The sequence below is a fragment of the Eumetopias jubatus genome, unplaced genomic scaffold, assembly GCF_037043125.1.
Source record: "Eumetopias jubatus isolate StellerSeaLion01/CBP00866 unplaced genomic scaffold, mEumJub1_p1.0 scaffold_12, whole genome shotgun sequence".
NCBI lineage: Eukaryota > Metazoa > Chordata > Mammalia > Carnivora > Otariidae > Eumetopias > Eumetopias jubatus.
In genome coordinates this window covers 28,747,148-28,763,679 of record NW_028274818.1, presented here as the reverse complement: position 1 = coordinate 28,763,679, position 16,532 = coordinate 28,747,148, and the positions used below count along the sequence as shown (strand labels likewise).

General features: G+C 48.7%; 1 protein-coding gene and 1 long non-coding RNA gene across 6 annotated transcripts in view; one reads left to right on the top strand and one right to left on the bottom strand.

The window, feature by feature from the left end:
• Positions 1-275: 275 nt before the first annotated feature.
• LOC114221908 (uncharacterized) lies at positions 276-13,964 on the bottom strand. The gene is made up of 3 exons (XR_003611829.2): positions 13,670-13,964; positions 3,897-4,155; positions 276-428 (listed from the first exon to the last, which is right to left on the bottom strand). It is a non-coding gene; the product is annotated as an uncharacterized LOC114221908 (long non-coding RNA).
• The window catches only part of NAV1 (neuron navigator 1), a 239,136-nt gene continuing 235,403 nt past the window's right edge, over positions 12,800-16,532 (top strand). For 3 of the 5 annotated variants that reach the window (XM_088017122.1, XM_088017121.1, XM_088017119.1), the window contains exon 1: positions 12,801-13,030. The gene's annotated coding sequence lies outside the window, so the exon portion shown is untranslated. Of the gene's footprint in view, positions 13,031-16,532 lie in introns of all 5 variants that reach the window. The other 2 variants (XM_088017120.1, XM_028120112.2) reach the window with 1 other exon arrangement.

Here is a 16,532-nt window from a genome sequence, read left to right as displayed (position 1 = left end):
GCTCAGGTCATGATCCCGGGGTCCTGGGATTGAGCCCCACATCGGGCTCCCTGCTCAGCGGGAAGTCTGCCTATCTCCCCCTCCCTCTGCTTCTCCCCCTGCTCATGCACGTGCACATGCTCTCTCTCAAATAAATAAATAAATCTGAAAAAAAAAGTAAGACTCAAATATCTGTTACCTACAAGAAATGAACTTTAAATATAAAGACATTAATAAAAGGATAGGAAAGAATATACTATGATAAAAACTAATTAAATAAAGTTAGAGTTGCTATATTAATACCAGACAAAATTTATTTCAGAGCAAAGAATTTACCAGAGATAAATAGATTCATTTCATAAAGACAAAAGGATCGCTTCTTCAAGAGGATGTGATGATCCTTAATGTTTGTGCCCCAACCACCAAACAGAGGACGGAGCTTGCAGTCCCTGGAAAATGAACAAAACAAGACAAAAAATGTTAAGTTTAAGTTTCCACTGCTATTTTATACAAAAGTTACAGAGTACAGGCAAATTTTATGTAACATATAAAGGAGAAAACCGTGACCCATAGCCATAAGAAAATCAGACCCTCAGATGATCCAGTTATGGGAATTAGCAGACAATGACTTTAAAATGACTGTTATCCATGTGTTGAAGAAATTAAAAGAAAAAATAAATATAATGAGCCAAGAAGTAGGTTATTTCAGGAGAAACAGAAATCCTAAAAAAGAGCTAAATGCAAACTGTAGAATTGAAAAACATAATATCTGAAAATAAAAATGTCCTAGAGGGACTTAACAACAAATTGGACACTGCAGAAGAAGAAATTAGTGATTTGAATACAGGCCAATTGAAATTATCCAAATTAAAGCAAAGTAAGAAAAAATGTTTGACAATCATTAAGAGAGCATTCACATGCTGTAGAACAATAGCCAGGAGTCTCATAGACGTAGGATTGGAGTTCCATAAAGAGAGGAAAGAAACAGTGGGGTAGAACAAAATATTTAAAGAAACAGTGGATGAAATTTTGATAAAAAATAACAATTCACAGGTCCAAGAGGTTTAACAAGGTACAAGGAGGATAAATATAAAGAAAATACAGTTGGCACATCAAATTACTGGGAACCAGAGAGACAGAAAAATCTCAAAAGCAACCATAAAGGGAGAAAAAAATGCATTACATAGCGGGAGCAATGATAATTATGAGAGCTGTTTTTCATCAGATAGAACATAAGCCAGATCTCCATTAACTGGTAAATAAACAAAATGTGCTATATTCATACGATGAAATACCATTCAACAGTGAAAAGAAATGAACTACTGACATATATTAAAATATGAATGAACTTTATTTTTTAAAAAAGATTTTATTTATTTATTTGAGAGAGAGACAGAGAGAGCATTAGCAGGGGAGGAGCAGAGGGAAGGGGAGAGGCAGCCTCCCAGCAGAGCAGGGAGCCTGATGTGGGGCTCGATCCCAGGACCCTGGGATCATGACCTGAGCCGAAGGCAGACGCTTAACTGACCCAGGCGCCCCATGAATGAACTTTAAAAACATTCTAAGTGAAAAGAGACAGATGCAAAAAAAAACCATATATTATATGATTCTATTTATGTGAAATGTCCAGAAAAGGCAAAACTATAGAGACAGAAAACACATTAGTGGTTGCCTGTGGCTGCAAATAGGAACTGGGCTTGATTGCACATGGGTTAGAGCGATTGCTCTTGGGTGTTGGAAATGTCCTAAAACGGGCCTGTGGTGACAGTTACACAACTCTTTAAATTTACTAAAAATCATTGAGCTGTACATTTAAAATCTGTGAATTTTATAGTAAGTAAATTATATCTCAAGAGAGCTACTATAAGGTAGTGATAGAGAAAAGCCACAGACTTGAAAAAGATAAATGAAAAGAATATAACTGAAAAGGGATTGTTAGCCACAATATAGAGAGAATTATTACAAATCAAGGGAAAAAAAGGATTAACAATACAACTGAGAAAAGATTAGGAGATAGGAATAAATAGAAGGGAATCCTTTTTTTTAAAGATTTTATTTATTTATTTGTCAGAGAGAGAGAGAGAGCATAAGCAGGGGGAGAGGCTGAGGCAGAGGGAGAAGCAGGCTGCCCCCTGAGCAAGGAGCCTGATGCAGGACTCCATTCCAGGACCCTGGGATCATGACCTGAGCTGAAGGCAGATGCTTAACTGACTGAGCCACCCCAGGCATCCCAGAAGGCAATCCTAATGACCAATAAACATATGAAAAGGTGCTCAACCTAGTTAGTGGTTGGTGAAATGCAAATTAAAATCACAATATTCCGTAATCTCACATCTATCTGGTTGTCCAAAAAAAAGATCTGACGATCCAGGTGTTGGCATAAATGTGGTAAAGTTAAAGATGTCCAGACCATCAACCATGTGGGTAGACTCCTGAAGAAATTCAAATGTACACAATAAGATGTGTAGGAGAATTTCCATAGTAGTAAGACTGTGTTATAGTAGCAAAAACTGGAAACAAGAGAATCGCTAAGTTGTAATATAGTTGTAAATGAAATGTTATACAGCAGTGAAAATGAGTAAACTAAAGCTACCTGAATCAACATAAATGAACCTTACAAATGTAATGTTGAATCAAAAGGAAAGTTCTAGAAGAATTTTATACGCAGTATGAGTCCATTCAAATAGTTAAAATATGCAATGCATATATAGTGTATAGTGTAGTAAGAGTATAAAAATGTGCATGGAAATGATTAACAGCAGGTTCAGAATAGTATTTCCCCCGGGGGGGAGGGGAGGGGCTTAAACTTAAACTATATTTGTACTGCTTTATTTCTTAAACTATAGATGTTTATACATGTGATGGCTAAATTTTATATGTCAGTTTGACGGGACCACGGGCTGCCCAGATATTTGGCCCAAATTATTCTGGGTGTTTCTGTGAGGGTGCTTTTGGATGAGATTAACATTTAAATCGGTGGACTGCATAAATCCAATTGCCCTCCCTAATATAGGTGGGCCTCATCCAATCAATTGACCCTCCCTGGAATAAAAGAGCATTCCTACTGCCTGACTGCCTTTGAACTGGGACATCAGCTTCTTCCTGGGTCTCCAGCCTACTGGCCTCCGGACTGGTGTACCATCAGCTCACCTGGTTCTCAATCCCTCAAACTTAGATTGGAACTAAGTCATTGGCTCTCCTGGGTCTCCAGCTTGCCAACCCACTCTGCAGATCTTGGGACTTGTCAGCTTCTATAATTGCCTGAGCCAGTTCCCTACAAATGAATGAATAAATGAATAAATAAATAAACATTCTATTAGTACTGTTTCTCTGGAGAACCTTGACTAATAAAACAGGTATGTTTGTTAAATTATTTCCTATACCTTTGGCATGTCTAAAATATTTCATAATAAAATTTTGAATAAATAATGAATGAGTTGTTAGGATATCAGGTGCTATAGAAGTCAAGCAACATGAAAACTGGAAAATGGGGGCACCTGGGTGGCTCAGTCGATAGGCTCAGGTCAGGATCCCGGGGAACTGGGATCAAGCCCCACTTCGGGCTTCCTGGGCTCCTTCCTGCTCAGTGGGAGCCTCCCACTCCCCCTGCTTGTGTTCCTTCTCTCTGCCAAATAAATAAAATCTTAAAAAAATAAAAAACACCACACATTAGGAGAGTCTGGGTGGCTCAGTTGGTTGAGTGTCTGACTCTTGGTTTCAGATCATGCTCTCATGGGTCCTGGGATCCAGCCCCACCTCCGGCTACTGATCAGTGGGGAGTCTGTTTGAGGAATCTCTCCCCCTGCCCCTCCCTCCACTTCTGTTTTCTCTCGCAGGAGCTCTCTCTCAAATAAATAAATCTTAAAAAAAAAGAAAGAAAATGCATATTAGATTTGGCTTCTGAAGCCGATGATTACCTTTGCTGGAGCAGTTTTGGCACTGTGTTCAGAGTGGAGGCTTGCTGGTGATGGGTGGTAGAGAGACAAGGAGTACACATACCCTCTGCACCAGATCTGTTGCTAGAAAGGGGTGCAGGGTAGAGGCAGGAATTTAACAATGAGTGACTTCACTTCTTGGGGCTTCCATACTAATTCTGTTGGAATTATCAGAGTGCTGGTGCTCCTTTGGTCCCTGTTCCTATTCCAGTAAAGATTCTCGAAGACTTGAATTTCATTCCTTGGGTGTAGAAAAAGATTTTTAAAATTACTAACCACAGATGCAAATATCCTAGATGTCAGCTTTCTTAACTGTGGCTTTCCAAGGAGTGTAAGACCAACCTCTTTCCATGGAAAGAAAGACATAAAGCCATGATTATCACATGTTAGCCCCAGGTCTAAGGGGGGAATGTCAGACACAATAAATTAAGCTAAAAGTTCAGGAAGGCTCTGCACTGCAATAAGAAAGGAGAGAGACGGAGGAGAGGTTTTTCTTCCTTTTTTTTTTTTTTTTTTTTGGTTGAGTGGTTTAATTTGGCTAATGGAGTGTTGCTAATGGTTTCCCAATTTAGGTTCGCAGAGCTCGGCAGCAGGGAGTTCTTCCAAGTCACAGGGGCTGAAAGGACGCACAAGTCCGTCTCACTCCACCCAGAAATTCAGTCTGGGTTTTACTCTAACTTCTTCTGGGTCTCATCAGAGGAGCTCCAGATGAGGAGATTCTGCGCTGGGGTATTCCTACCCCTCCCAGACGGATTGCAAGCTTTTTCCAATACTCCATTCTCCCTGGGGCTTTCCCTGGTTGCTGCAGAGAGAAACCCGCCAGCAGGGGTCAGCAGTGTCTCACATCTGGCCTGGAGCAGCTTGCCACATGGGCTGTTTCTCCTGGCACCGCCAGAGCTGATGGGGAACTGGAGAATACCTTCCTGGTAAGGCCTTGGCATCACTCTGAGCATCGCCAGCTCTAGATTCCTTTCCCTGAGTGTGGAGTAGCATGGGGAAATGGAAGGTATGTTCATTCAAAGGCCGAAGTGGGTGTGTACGTACACACATCCAGACATCTGCAACGCCAAGTCACCATCTGGTTTTCTACCAGGCTTTTCTGTGTCTTGGCACGGGCCATGCATTGTGTGGATCTGCATGTCAGAGGACGTGTGTCTCGGCTTTGCCTTGTTGAAATTTCCTCAGCTCCCTGGGATTTCTGGATTCTCTCAGCACCCAGGCGCTCCAGGAGGGTCGCTTGCTTCGCTCTCCCACGGCTTAGACCAGCGTTTGCGCGGCGCTCCCACGGTGCCTGCCCAGGCCACGCCTCCACGCATGCTCAGTGTGGAATGGAAGCCTTCCCGGGCTTCAGCCTCCGGAACGAATGTCTCGGCGGCCCAAGCCACACAAGAGCGAGTTCTGCTCTCGTTTCCAGACTCCTTCCTCATCCTTGGCCCCAATGCCAGTCTTCTTCCCAGCTCTAGTTCTCTTTGAGTCCTCTGGTCCACATTGCTGCTCAGCTTCCACATTGCTGCTGACAGAGGGATGGATCCCATTGGAGGTTGTCTGTCTCTCCCCTTGCTCCTCCGTCTCCCCCACCCCAGTGTGGTAGGCGTGGGAGTAGTCAGAGAACCAGCCGGGGCCTGTGGGACAGCGACACAGCTGGGAGCAACTCTGGGCTGGAAAGGGTTCCAGTTTGTAGCCGAGATTCCCAGGGCCCTGGCACTTTCCAAGCAGCCTCCTGGAGAGAACTGCTCTGACAGCCAGAGGCTCTCCTTTCCACCTGCCAAAAGGAGGACTTCTGCAAGCCGGGGCACCTGGCCTCCTTCCCAAGAGTAGAGTTATAGCAGCTGATCTAGGCAACAGGTGTAGGTTGCATGGTACAGCTGCTGCCCAACACATCTGTACCCATGGGTGTGTGTGTGCGCGCGCGCGCGCAGAAGCAGCAGCAGGAGGGTTCGTCAATCATTGCCACACTCCCCAAAGCTGAAGGGGATGTGCAGAAAGGGCCAGGGGGTGAGAGAAATGTGGGAAAACTGGGATAAGCATTCACAGAGCACTTCTTTCCTAGAGTTCCCAAAGTAGGACCCCTTGCCAGGTTGCCCCAAAGTCAGCCTCGCTGGCTGCAGCTTGCGAGTCAAAGCGCTGAGTCCTCCTCCTCTGTCTTGCTGCCCAGTGCTTTGGCTGCAGCCAGCTCCTCTCCCTTCCCGGTTGGCTCAGCTCAGACCTTTGCAGGCTGGAGCTCAGAATCCTGGCTCCTAGTGGCTCTCCCAGAAAGCTGGGAGGGAAATATTTGAAAGAATGGCTCTTTATATATGCAAATGATTTCTTGCCACTTTAGTTCCTCAAACCACAGAATTAATTGAAGGGGGAACATTTTGGGGCTCTGGGTCTGTGCCAGGTACTGGGTCCAGGGCTTTACCTATATCACCTCATCAAATCCTCCCCCAAACCCTGCCAGGTACATGTTGTCAGGATCATTTCTGTTTCATAGGAGAGAAATCAAGGTTATGGTCAACACAGAATACAGTGAATCTGACACTCGATTGCTGCCTGAACTCCAAAGCTTGTACTCTGTCTGCTGTACACACTGCCTGCAACCTCCCAATCCCCAGGAAATCCCACATTAGGCCCCATCCCCTCCTCCCCCTGTAGGTAATTCCCCAACGCATCCATTTCTGTTTAGTGCAGCCAAAGCCACCTCTATAACCTTTATCGAGAGGTTCATTTGGCAACTCACAGCTCTCCAACACCCCCGGTCACCCCACCATCAATCACCAAAGAGGATGCCATAGGTGCTACCCTCTTGTCAATGGCTTCTCACACCCAATTTCCTTCCCTTGGTCCAGGCTGCTCGCCTTCAAGCCCTATCATGGGCCTGAAACTCTTTTGCCTCCATCTACCATTCTTCAGTGGTCCCACTTCACACCTCGTTTTTCCCTCTCAAGACACTTTTTTTCTTACTATTTTAAGAATATTTATTGATATAAGAGGGGCGCCTGGGTGGCTCAGTTGGTTAAGCGTCCGACTCTTGATTTCGGCTCAGGTCATGGGATCGAGCCCCACGTCGGTCAGGCTCTGAGCTCAGGGTGGAGTCTGCTTGTCCTCCCTCTGCTCCTCTCTGTCTCCCTCTCAAATAAATAAATAAACCTATTTATTTATTTATTTATTTATTTATTTATTTGACAGAGAGAGACAGCGAGAGAGGGAACACAAGCAGGGGTAGTAGGAGAGGGAGAAGCAGGCTTCCTGCGGAGCAGGGAGCCCGATGCGGGGCTCGATCCCAGGACCCGGGGATCATGACCCGAACCGAAGGCAGACGCTTAACGACTGAGCCACCCAGGCGCCCCAATAAATAAAATCTTTAAAAAAGAGAGAGAGTCTGGCTTGGCCTCCACGCCCTGTCCAATGGGTAAAGCTGGCTACATCACTTCTGGGATCCAGTGCAAAATTAAAATGTGGGCTCCTTTGTTTAAAAAATTATTAAGAATTTAAAGATTGCAACAGCAAAGCATTAAACCAAACCGGGGGTCCTTCTAAGTATGGGGTCCCATGTGACTACACAGGTCACATGCCCATGAAGCTGGCCTAACCATGGGCTCTACAGAGACTGGCTGTCTCCTAGATGCCTTGAGTTAATGCATCCCCCGTTCTGAAAATGGACATTCCTGCCTCAGCCTCCACATTGGCTCTTGTCCCTTGATCCTGCACCCAGCCTTCCCCAGCTGCATTCTCCTCACCAAGGCCAGCATGCTGGGCATTCCAGCTCTAGCACAGGCAAACTCCCATGGTCCAGGTCAGCCAGGCCACATTGTTCTGGGGGCACCCACAAAAAGCAGGGTGCAAGACAATGAAATCCCTGTGCCTGGGGTAGAAAGTCTCCCCAGAGATAAGAGAGCATTGAACTATCAACCAGGAGACCTGGGTTTCAGTTCCAGCCCTGCCATTAAATTTGCTGTGTGCTCTTAAGGAGCAAATTGCTCAACATCTTGGCACCTCAGTTTCTTTGTCCCTTAAAGGGGAGGGGGGGATGAAATCAACTTTAAGACCACTCCCAGTTCTACAAGTGTGTATTTAAATGACTCTTAGAGACTATAATGATAACCACCTTTGCTTGAGCATTTACCCTATACCATTTGCAGGTTTGCTTATTTATTTATTTATTTATTTATTCATTTATTCATAAGATTTTATTTATTTATTTGACAGAGAGAGACACAGCGAGAGAGGGAACACAAGCAGGGGGAGAGGGAGAAGCAGGCTTCCCTTGGAGCAGGGAGCCCGATGCGGGGCTCGACCCCAGGACCCTGGGATCATGACCTGAGCCGGAGGCAGACATTTAATGACTGAGCCACCCAGGCACCACCTTGCAAGCTCATTTAATGCTGACAACAATCCTATGAGGCAGGCACTGTTATTTCCATTTTACAGATGAGGATGTTGAGAGTCAGATGAAAACACATCCTAAAAGAGGAAACTCTGGGAGTGATGGAAACATTCTGGAACTTGATTGTAGGGATGGCTTCACCACTCTATAGACTTACTAGAAATCATAGTATCATATACTGACAGTGGGCGAACTTTCCAATACATAATGTATACTTCAAAACAGCTATTAAGAAGCTAGAAATAAAGAAATGTACTGAAGCTAGAAAACGATGAAGCCCTTCACCACTACCCCACACTGCCACTGAAAGACTCCTTTTCTCTGCCTCTACATAGCACTTGAAAGCCTGGCCTCAGTAGCCAGACTGCCAGTTCAAATCCTGGCTCTGGCACTTACTAGCTGTCAGAACCACACAAGATACTGACCTCAATTTCTTCACCTATAAAATACAAATAAAAATGATACCTATTTCAAAGAGTCGTTGCGAGGATCAAGTGGATGAATGTATATGAGGTTCTTGGAACTGAAGTTGGCCCACACCCAGTGCTACACAGAAGGAAGGACTATGACTCTTCTTTCCAGGATGCTGTAGCCAGAGCCTGCCTTCTTCAAGGGGACTGTTTCTCCTTGTCAACCCCACCCCTACCCTGCTGGCCCCTTAAAGAAACACTTATTTTGAAAAGCCATCTTTGGAAAAACACTGGGATGACTTTCAGTACATCTCACGTCCTGGTAACAGAGAAAGGGAGAGAAACAGCATCTTCCCGATAAGGCAGTGACTCGCTCAGCCTCGTAAAACATTCATGAAGGTACCAGCTTTCCCCACAGACCGTTTCTCCCAGGTCCTCCTAAGCGCAAGCCATCAGCACAGAGGGCCCTTCTTAAAGGGGACCCTAAGGCCAGTCATGAGGCCTGAGTGGCCTCAGATGGGGAAATGCTTTGCCCACACTCCCCCCCCCCCACTCCCATCAGCATGCAGCCCCTCCTGGGTTAATGAATCAAGCTAGAAAGGGCAAGGGTTACTAGTGGACAGTCCGGTGTCTACCGCTGAGAAGTGAGTTTTCAAGCACTGAGTCCGTAAGCAGAGTGTATGTGACTGGGGTGGGGAAGAAGCCAGGGCCGGGGAGAGGGGCTGGTCCTTTCTGTCTCATCGTCACACTTCTGCTTATATTTGCACAGTACTTTAGAAACCACCTTCTCTTCCATTATCTCACTGAATACTCACCTAAGCCTTGGTGGGTGATTACTGTTGTCTCCCGGGTGTCAACACCCGTTTTTACTGATGAGCACACTGGGGTGACGCCCTTCAGACAGCAGCCCAACCAAAGCGCGGACTCAGGTCTCCTGATACCGTGCCCAGTGATTTTCCACTGTGCTGAGGAGGAGGAAGTCAGAGGCTCCCTCAGACTCCACCTCAGAAGCTCTCATGACATTTATTAAATGCTCAAGAAAATAAAGCCACGTGCTGTCTTCATATCCCCACCCGAGGGCCTTACAAACGGCTCTGGAAGGCCTGAACAAGAGAGGCAGAGGTAAAGGCAGTCCCTCCCTGGGTCACACGGAATGTAGGAGCTCTGACTGTTCAAATCCCCAAGGTCCCACATCAGATAACCCAAGTGGGGAAACAAATGAGCATGGGTCCACAGACCTCAAGGTGGCAGGAAAACAGGCAGAGCCCCCCCCCCCCTCAAGAAATCAGGCTGGGTCTGGAAATGCCACTTGCTCTGCTTCCTGGGGGCTCCCAAAGCCCCCATCTCAACTCAAGCCAGATCTGAGACTCTATGGGGGTGACAACAGGCTCCTGGGCTGATTTTTTAAAACCCATTTGTCACACTGACATTAATCCTCTGGTTAACAATCTCCTGCCCTGAAGCGGGTTGGCTCTAAGCTGTGGAAGGGGTGGGGGTAAGGGGAATCCCTTGGGTTTTAAGGAGTCTCAATAAGGTCAGCAGGGCCCAGAGGCCACCTTCTTCACTAGTGGGGACGGGGGGGGGGGGGGAGGGAGGGGAACACATGCTGAGCCAAGGGACCCCCAGCAGAGAGCCTGAACCTCCTTCAATTACCAACCATCTCAATCCCCAGCACCCCTGTTGTTCTCTCCACCCTCCGTTCCCCACAACCAGGCCATTGCCTTTACTTCTTATTGATTTTCATATTTAAGGAAAATCCATTTGCTTGATTCAGAGCAACTGAGTCATCACTGTGTTCAGAGGAAAATCACTCACAAAGTAGGCACTTGGCAGAAGCCACTTCTGGGATGGGCGGGGACTCTGCTTACACCCCAGCGGCACTCTGTCCAGAGTTGCTTCTGGCTTCTCTTCTCTGCTGCTCTGTCCTAGGCACTTTCTCTTCCAGAAGGCTTCACATCCACTGCCTGTCGCCCCAACCAGCCTGGCCTGTTTGTTCTCTGCCCCCCCAACCTGTCCACATGCTATTCTGTTTATCTGTTGGACGCTTATGATGGGGACATTTGGAGCAGGGTCGGAGAGGACTTGTATGATCAGCCATTCATAAATGGGGGAGAAATATTAATCGTACACTGATGGAAGAAATTTAACTCTTACAAAATTATGGCTTTGGCCTTCTTTACCTTTCTGGGTAGCATCCAAGGAACTGCCTCATTCCAACCTTACCCATGTGGGTGAGGGCCCTGTATCTAGCCTCAAGACGGGTAGGGGCGGTTCAGTCTCTGATAGCGGTTTGTATGACTGTTGTGTCCTCTTGGTCCCTGGGCCTAGGAGGGCCAAAGAGCTCAGCTGATCCACTCTATGAGCCCTCAAGAAGAGACAGTGCTTCTTCTTAAAGGACCAGGCTTCCCCTTTGCAGGCAGAGGTGAAGAGCAGGACCAGAATTCCAGTTAGCACATCACTGAATGCCACATGGATGCTGGGTTGCTGGACTCAGACTCAGTGATGCATATAGAATGCTACCAGGCATTCTTCTAAGCGTGTCACCTGTGTTTATTGCCCTTAATCCTCCCAACAGTCTTAGGACATAGCGACAATTATTATCCCATTTACATACAGATGAAGAAATGGAGGTGGTCAGAGATTAAAGAATTCATTCAAATTCCTATGGCTAGTAAGTGGTAGATCCAGGAATTTGAACCCAGGCAGTCTGCCTTAAGAGCCCATATGTTTAGCCATTATACACACACAGGGCAAGGGATTCATCTGCGATATCCCTCAGGGACAGCACCCCCCCCCACCTCAAAAGACAATTCATTCTTTTCATGGACAAAAGCCATGTAAAAATCCTCTCCCTTGATCACATGGGACCGTCTTCAATGTCACTGCTAGTCCCTGTCTAGAGGTCCTTGATCCTCCCCTTATGTCCATATGCCCTGTGACCTGACTGGCTGGATAGGGGCTCAGCGAGACTGAGGGGCTTTCATCCTGACTCTGCTCCCTCTGGTTGATGCTGCTGGTGAAGCATTCAGAGACCTCCCAGGGAGTTGGCATTTTTTTGCTTTCTATCTCTCAATCCCTCAAGACCCGGGAAATAAATCAGTCCTCATGTTGGCTGGAGCTGGTGAAATCTCTGGTCCCAATCTGCTGGGTCCTTGGCCACAGCTACTCCCTTTCACTTACAGAGCTCAAAGCTTGCTCCAGGGGCACGGGACACCTGATTTCCTTCTGGACTCTTCCTGCACAGTCTGGAAGCCTTCAGGCCAGGAGGCAGGTGTGGGGAGGGGAGGAATGGGGGGTGCAATCCTTGCACCGCAGAGAGGTTGCACGAGGTTCGGCCTGAGGACCTCCTTCCCATTCTCGCTCTTCAGCTCATGTCATTTCCTCTCCCGTCTTCTGCTCCCTCCTCCCACTCCCACGGCCCTAGAAGGAGGGGCAGTGGCAGAGTCGGGAAAGTGGGAAGAAGTCACGTTATTTTACTGAGCACCTACTATTTGCCGAGCACTTCTGGGGCTTCCCCTCACCTCTGCACCCACGAGTCCCAGCTCAGACCTGGGTAGAGAGGAAGGAAGGGTGGGCGGAGTCAGAAGCAGGGCAAGGAGGCTGGCGGATCCATCTGCCCCCTTCCAAAGAACCGCCGAACCAGCCGCAGCCCAGGGACGTGGGTGTGGGTGGGGGTGGCGGGTCCCCGGGCAAAGGAAAGGCTCAATTGTGCAAAGGCTTCCTGCCCTGCCAGCTCTCGGCCCCAGCTCAGCCACCAAGCCGCCGCCTTTCTGCGGCCGGGGAGGCGGGACGGGAAGGCGAAGGCAGGAAAGGGTTACGGGAATAGCTTTCCAATGACAAAGTCTGGAAGGGACCCATGCCTCCGCCCCTCTGCGGGTTAAACTGGCACAGTGCGGGGGGAGGAGGGCGAGGGGGACCAGAAGCAGAGCCTCCCCTCCCGCCCGCCCCCCTGTTCCCCCCAACCCCCTGCTCCCCCCACCCCCAGTCGCCGGGCACCCCCTCCCGGGCCCGCGTTGGAGGCAGCCGGCGTGTGCCTGGGGCAGCGGGTCACGAGGCTCCGCCCCCGGCCGCCCGGCCCCGGGGGACGCACTTTGTTCAGGATGCCGCCTCCTCGCTCATTGTGGGGCCGGAGCCGGCGGCGGCCCTAGTGCGAGCGCGCGGCCGGAACACGCGGCAGACGCCGACCCCCGTGCGAGGGGCGGACCCGGCCGGGGACCCCGGAGAAACTTTCTTATCGCGAGGAGAGCGCGCCCGGCCCGGCGCTGCGCGGGGGATGCGCGACTCTGCGCGGCGGCGGCGGCGGCGGCGCGGACTGGGACCCGGAGCGGGCGGGCGCGCGGGTGAGTGGCCCGCGCGGGGTCGTCGCAGGGGCGGGGACCCGGCTGCGCGCGGCGGCGGAGACGGGCCGCCGCCGCTTCCCAGTGTGTGGGGCCGGGACCGAGCCCCGGGGGGAGGTGAGCCGGGTGCCCCGGGGAGGCTGCGGGCTGGGCTCGGGAGAGGCATTGGAATAACAACGGAGGCGCCTGGAGGGTGTGTGCCGAGACGTCCTTAGGGGACTGCGTGTCTGCTCCAGGAGTTGACTCACTAGGGGCTACCCAGCTCCAGCCTTTCGGAGCCTCAGTTTCCCTTTCTGTGAAATACCTGCAACGTAAAGTGTGTTGAGATCCTATAACCAGAGACACCAAGTACTGCGTATTACACACACACACACACACACACACACACACACACACACACACACACACACACACACTGTACCCACATTTTCTCCCATCCCAGCGGAGCGAGCGGAGCAGCTGGAGCAGGTGACCTTGTCGGGCTGTTCCAGAAAATGTTCACTGGGTGCCCAGGTTGCGCTGCGAAGCGTCCGCCCGCCAGACTCCCTGAGGCTGTCCTCTTTGGCTCCCGCTCAGAGGAAGCTTTCCCGGGGGACGCGGGAGGGAGGAGAAAGAGAGATTGAGTGAACACCAGGAGCTCACCTGAGGGCGCTCGGTGCTTGGGCTCTTGTGGTCCCTTCTATTCTCTAGAGCCGATAGAACCTGGTCATGGGATAAAGAATTAGCCCAGTCTGCGTTGGGGAGGCAGGATTGGGGGAGGACGTGAGGGGTGAGTGGTGGGGGCGGTGTGCAGGGGTGAAATCCACCCAGCAGAGAGGGTTCCTTGTCCCCCGGTGCCAAACACTGGAAAATCAGCTGGTGAGTCAATGGGACTTTGTTAGGACAGCCACAGGGCGCAGCTGGCGCCGGCTTTAAGGGAAGCACCCGGATCCCCCCTTGATAACATGCTGTTTATCTGGCTTCCTGTTTCAATGATTGGGATGCCATTGGCTTGTTCAAATTCAATGCTGAAAAGCCTGCGGCCACGTTCGCTCTGCAAAAGCAGAGGGCTTGCCTGGGTTTTCATCTTTCCTCTGTCTTGTCCCGGATGCATGGTGTCCTCTGCAGCTCACTTATAATGGGGCAGATGGACTTCGCACAAAGAACCCCTCCCCAAGTAGGCGGAGCTGCCGCTTCTGAGACCTTGGCTCCCTTCAGACCCAAGATACATGTGACTTCAGCGTGCTTATGAATTTTTTTATGCTGCCTTGAATTGTGGTTGGTGTGTCTTTGGGATTAAACTGAGAAAGGACATTGTGGCTCTGGATTTCCTCCCCTAAAATGAGCTTTGTTTTCATCTTTCACCCTTAATTTCTGGGGGAAGTTATCAGTTTGTAGTTCGTAATCAGCCTGTGTTGCTAACTACCTGGATGATCAGAGAGCAAATAATTTGCCTCTCTGTTTTGGTTTTCACTTCTTTAAAATGGAGCTGGGGCAAATTGCTACTCCTGGAAGAATAGACAAGGCTTTCCAGATCTGTGCTTCAGCCCCTAGGGTCTGTTTCTGGAACTTCCCAGGTTAAGGGGGAGCAGCCCCCACTCTGAACTCCAGAGATTTATCTGAACTCCCTTGGGGCAGGTTTCACATTCTGCTTTGTGTTTTAGACTTTTGGGGTTTGTGCACATGCCTTATCTCCTATGAATGCCGCCTAGCCAGATAGCCCAGCTGACCACCCACAATAGCCAACTCATAGTAGGCACTTTCTAAATGTTTGCCGAATAGTACAATTGGAAAGAAATCTAAGGATTACCCATCCAAATCAGGCCTCCCAACCAAATCAGGCCCTTTTATTCATTTTTTGGGTGTTGTTTAATTGCCTCCACCTCACTTTTTCCCTCTAAAAACATGGTCCTTAACGGGGTTGATTTGTCCACAGGTGGGCAAGCTTTAAGCATTTGGGCCTTTTGTGAGATCTACTTGGGGAGCCCTGGCCTGGGGAAACTGAAAACAGGAATGCTGTTTTTTCTTCCCTTGCCAGCTCTGCTCCCCGCCTGAGTCCACCTGAGCCTCTGGCATCCGCTCAGCCTTGGTCAAGTAGAAAAGAGTGGCCTGGAGGCGCCTGAGTGGCTCAGTCGTTAAGCGTCTGCCTTTGGCTCAGGTCATGATCCCAGGGTTCTGGGATTGAGCCCTGCCTTGGGCTCCCTGCTTGGCGGGGAGTTTGCTTCTCCCTCTCCCACTCCCCCAGCTTGTGGCCTCTCTCTCACTGTGTCTCTCTCTGTCAAATAAATAAATAAAATCTTAAAAAAAAAAGAAAAGAAAAGAGTGGCCTGGAGTAGAAAAACCTCTTGTCCATTCTTTAAAATTTGTCTCTTTCCATCTTTCTTTTCAATCAATGTCACTTCCCCTTTCTTTTAAAGTTCTTTTGAATTCTTAATGGGTTTGGCCTTTAGAAAAACTAGAATGTCAAACCCAAAACCTCCCAACCCCTGCCCTGCCCCTCTTCCCTTTAGGGACAAGAATCAAGAGGGGGATGGACTCAAAGCCACACAGCTGGGGTGCTGCAGAGGCCAGTCTAGAACCCAGGTCTTCTGGCCATCTGTCCAGGGCTTAATCCCGTTCAGCAGATCACCTCCTTGCACTCAGACTTTTTCTCTGCCCAGTGCTTCCATCTATAGATCTTGGCAGATGCTCCTTAGCTGTCAGTGAGTGAGGAACAGAAGCAAGGGGTAAGGAGAGTTGTCTCGGTGATGGAACCAGCCACCAGCTCGTAGAGTCTCTGGAACATGGAGAACTAAGAATGTGGCAATACTTGGCAAACCTTTCATCTTTCTGGCCCCTAGTCACAAAACAATAATTAAAAGCACTTTTAGTTCCTTCTTCAACTTAAAAAAAAAACCAAAAAACCCCAACCAAGTTTTCAAGTAAAAAACACCCTCCTTAGTAAACAGTTTGCTGGGCCTAATCTGTTCCCTCAACCTCCCAGGAAGGCTGACTCAGGCCTGATTTCCTCCGAGGGGCCTGGAACTTTGCTTCCCAGCTTCCTGTGACTCTTGAGAGACTTGAAGGGAGGCAGGATAGCCAAGACCCAGGCCGCTCGGAAGTGCCTGTGGACGTGGCTTCACTTGCCCTACATGGCCTGTGCAGTCCACACTACCATCCCCATCAATCTATCTGCTCTACTTAATTTTAACATGAGATGCACTAATATGTGTGAAAAATTAAAGGTGCTGCAGCCTTTACCTCCACCAACACCGTTAATAACAAAATGTTTCCACTTCAAAGGACTGTGAAACTCTTTTAATGGCCAATCCTTAGATGCTCTGGAAGCTTTTGTGAATGGGATTGTTTTCCTAATTTCTTTTTCAGATTGTTCATGGGTGGTGGTATATGGAAACACGGCTGATTTTTATGTGTTGATCTTGTGCTCTTGAAACTTTGCCAAATATGTGTATTCATTTTAGTAGCCTTTGATGTGTATGGATTCTTTGGGGTTTTTTATATGTAGAATCACGTCAACTATAAATAT